This window comes from Peromyscus maniculatus, chromosome X (assembly GCF_049852395.1).
Source record: "Peromyscus maniculatus bairdii isolate BWxNUB_F1_BW_parent chromosome X, HU_Pman_BW_mat_3.1, whole genome shotgun sequence".
In the NCBI taxonomy this organism is placed as follows: Eukaryota; Metazoa; Chordata; class Mammalia; order Rodentia; family Cricetidae; genus Peromyscus; species Peromyscus maniculatus.
In genome coordinates this window covers 10857350-10861283 of record NC_134875.1, presented here as the reverse complement: position 1 = coordinate 10861283, position 3934 = coordinate 10857350, and the positions used below count along the sequence as shown (strand labels likewise).

The window sequence follows — 3934 nt, the reverse complement described above, 5'->3', positions numbered from 1 at the left end:
TCATTGTCTTATTAAATTCTCTTACCTAGCCTGTTGTTAATTTCTCTAAGTCAAATATCACTACCACTCCTTATCCCTCCCACATCTCCATCTTCTGTATCACAAACTGCTTTAACCCCATAGGAACATGCTTTGTGGACATACTGGGTTCCACAGACTATAATAATTTCTTAACCCTTAGTACTACCACCCAGCCCCTATACCCAAACTTTCACAATGCTTTGATTCTCTGAGGCATTCAAGTTTATCGCTGCCTACCCACTAGGTAGTCTGTGACTTGTACAATGTTGTTCCTTTCTCCAATACTAGCGGTGGTAGCTGATGAAGAATCCTTGCCAATTCCCATCACAAGGTTTATAGTGGCACAGCATAACTAATGAGGGGGTTCAGGTCATACCTTCTCTAGCAGTGCTGGTATAACTGATGGAGTCACTACTCTAAGGATTCTGTCCTTAATTACATCATCAGCCTGTGAAGGCATCCCAGCCTAAAAAGTGGGTGGGCCCTCTGTGCATCTCTCTTCCTCCTTCCTTCCATCTGTATTCTTCTCTCCCTCTCTCTCTCCCTTCCCTTTACTCTCTCTCTCTCTCTCTCTCTCTCTCTCTCTCTCTCTCTCTCTTTCCCCCCTCCCAATAATTCTCTAAAAAGGTAACCATGGCCTGTGATTCCTCCGCCAGCACTTTCCTCCATTGGCATGGAGGCAGCCAGCCACAAGCGAGCAGTGTGCCGTTTAACCAACAACTACTGGGGCAGTGAGACTGACTACTTTTCTAGTTATTCATCATTGGTTTTCCTCTAAGTTCATCCAGGATCTCTAATGAGTGGATTGGATAATCCTCACCCTCCAGAGCCAAATAGACTCAATGGACCACATAAGTGCTACAAAATCTGGGAGGAGATTTAATAACAGCAGAAAGAGGTGTTCCAAATGGATCTACAAAATCAAGAAAGAGCTCAGTGCCTCTGACCAGAAGCTTATTGACAGTCCAATATGGAACTGAATACTTTCCTTCTTAACCCAATTTCTCTTCCTTTTCTTAATCCTATTAGTTGTACCCTGCCTTATAAACTTCTTGTCTAGATTTCTTCAACAACAGATTCAAAAGATTTCTAGCCAGACTTTTAAACAGTTGCTATTGCAGGATTACCATCCCCTAAATACAGAGCTAGAGGCCAGGGACTCCCAATTATACAGTGATGGTGAAGATCAACTTCTCCCAAAGGACTACAGGAAGTATTCTAATAATGTCAACCCTCTTTCTTATAACTCATTAGTTTACTAATAAAAAAACAGAAATGGGGGAATTTGAGGCACACCAGTGGCCAGTCTCCTCCCAAAGACTTTCAACTGCCAGGTTCTACCCACAGAACACTCCAACTGTCCTAATGGATGGGCCCAGCTTCTGCCCTACAGCATAAAAAGTCCATATTCTGGACTTGAAAGCCCACCAAAACCTACCCTGGAAAACCTCACCCTGAAAAGTTCAACCACCTACCAACCAAGAAACTCTATGTGAACCTTGCCTTCTGCTCAGTTCCCTGCTATTTCTCACCTGAGCAGAGGATGCCACACTCTGGGTTATTTTCCTCCCAATAAATCTCGTGTGTGTAGTTTGTTGTGTCATGTAACTTTGTAGAGTTCCTTGGCTCCAAACTGCTAAGCTACCTTTCCATCTAAACTGTATAACTTACATTCAGAAAAAGTTAAAGGAATCCATTTTTCTGTCATGTATATTATAAAAAAATGAACATGGGGAGGTGAGAAGATCATTTGTGGCTACATATAGTTCACTGTTGATTAACCACTACAGCATGTTGTATTCCTCCATACCCTACAAGCCCACCACACTCATGAATATGTAAAAGTTAGGCTTTTGTGATGCATAAATCAGCAGAGGGCTCCATTGGTTGGTGACCTCACAAGACCTGGAGTACCTGGGTGACCAAACAAACCTTAAGGGTGTGGCTTCTCATTACCCTGGAGTGGGTATATAAAGGACAGTCAGGGAGCCTCCTGCTCATTACTGCCAGGGGTAGCATTGGCTACAAAAAGCTGCACATCAGGGGAAGCTAGCATAACTACAGATCATCAGGAAGATGGAACAACCTACACAAAGCAACATTGTGGAAAAGACAGAGGCAGAAGAACCTGTTGCTATTGCAGAAGAACCTGTTCAGCATGAAAACAAAAGAGATGAGAAGGTCACACTTTCCTAAGCTCCTTCCCTTTTCCCCATGGGTCCCTGAACCCATGAGTTTCTCCTTACAAAACCTTTCCCAAACCTCCACTCCCTCTTACAGAGCTCTGCTTGTCTGCTAGCTATTCTGCAACTTAATCAACTAACACTCTCCCACCTCTCCTTGATTCTTGACTAGAGGGAGAAGATAATTAAGAGAGTGAAAGAAGTGCTCGCTCAAAGGCCAAACAAGGCCAATAAACCAACTGTGATCATCATTTGCTATAGAGGCAAGAAGAATCGAAACCCTGGGCAGCTGGACAAAAAGGAAGACACCCTGGACCATTCTAGTAGTCCAAATAACACCCAGTGAATGGCAGCAATCACAGGCCACAGCAGGCCTGCACCATCTCCAGCAGGCTGCAGAGCCCTATAAGGAACACATCAGGTCTGGCCAATAAAGTAAGAATAAGAGATAGCACGAGAAACTGTAAGAAAGTTCCTTGATGATTAGAAAGGAAAAGAGCTAGGGAAAGAGAAAAAAGGCAGAGGAAGAGAGGGGGGCAAAGGAAAATTAGGATAAGAAAAGCTTAGGAGGCTGAGGATGTAGTAGAATAAGGGGGAGAGGTAGGGATGAAGGGAGAGGTAGAAGAGAAGAGAAAGTAGAGTAGAAGGCAAGGAGAAGAAAGCCATAAAGAACAGCATAGAGAGAGGAAGAGGGGAGAGAAGAAAACAGTCAGTTGGAACAGAACAGAGTAGGAACTGGGTGGGGAAAGGAAGTAGAAGGAGGGCCTGTCACCAGCAAAGAAGGATAGGGAAAGAGGTGGAAGACAGGGAAAAGAATTAAGGAAAAGGAGAGGTATTTGTGATGGAATGAACAGAGAGGGGGAAGGGACTGGAGGGGTAGAAGAGCAGAGGGAGAGATTGGGGTTAGAGGAGATTAATAGGAGAGGAAAAGAGGTGACATCACAATGGAGTGAGGACAAGGAGAGGGTGGGGAAGGTGAGTGAACTAGAGATAGTGTAGAGGAGGAGATTAGAGGTAAGTGAGGGGAAGGGAAGGGGAGGAGGTAGGTAAAATTAGATAAAAGGAAGGAGAGACAGGGATGTGGTGACGAAGAGGAAAGCAAAAAGGAAAGCAGAGAAGGGGAATAGAAATTGAGGGGGGAGCAAGGAGGAAGGAAGGGGACAGAGCATGGAGGACAGAGAGAATGGAGAGTTGAGAAGGGAAGGGGGAAGAAGAGGAACCAGGAGGAACAAAAAAAGATAGAAGAAGCCATGGTAATGGGGGAGCATTACATAAAGAGGGAGAGCTAGTGGGAAAAGGAGATGAGTGGGAAATGAGGGTATTAGAAGGGTTACAGGATGAAAGAGAAGAGCTGGAGAAGAAAGGAAGGAAATTACAATGGAGAGGGGAAAATGGGAGAGAGGGAAAGGAGAGGGTAGGGAAAGGAGATAACCAGAATAGGGTGGAGAATAGTGGTAATTGAGGGTAATGGAAGGAGAGGAGGTGGGGACAGAATTGGATGCAGGAGAAAGAGAGAGATGGGGTGGAAAGTGCAGTAAAAAGCAAATTAGTTATGAGAATGGAGATAGATGAGTGAGCAAGGGAGAAGGAAGGCAAAGAGGAGGGGTTAGAGAGAGGAAAAGAAGAGAGGACAGAAGAGAAAGGAGAAAGAGTTGAGGGTAAGGGAAGTGAAGTGAAGATGGAGTGGGTGGAATCAGGAGAAGGAGAGGAGGAGAGGAGGAGGGAAGCAA

The 3934-nt window shown here is 44.8% G+C and overlaps 1 long non-coding RNA gene across 1 annotated transcript; it reads left to right on the top strand.

Annotated features, from left to right (window-relative positions):
- The first annotated feature begins 2007 nt into the window (after positions 1-2007).
- On the top strand, positions 2008-2665 carry LOC143270709 (uncharacterized). Its single transcript, XR_013047947.1, has 2 exons — positions 2008-2202; positions 2377-2665. It is a non-coding gene; the product is annotated as an uncharacterized LOC143270709 (long non-coding RNA).
- Positions 2666-3934: the final 1269 nt, after the last annotated feature.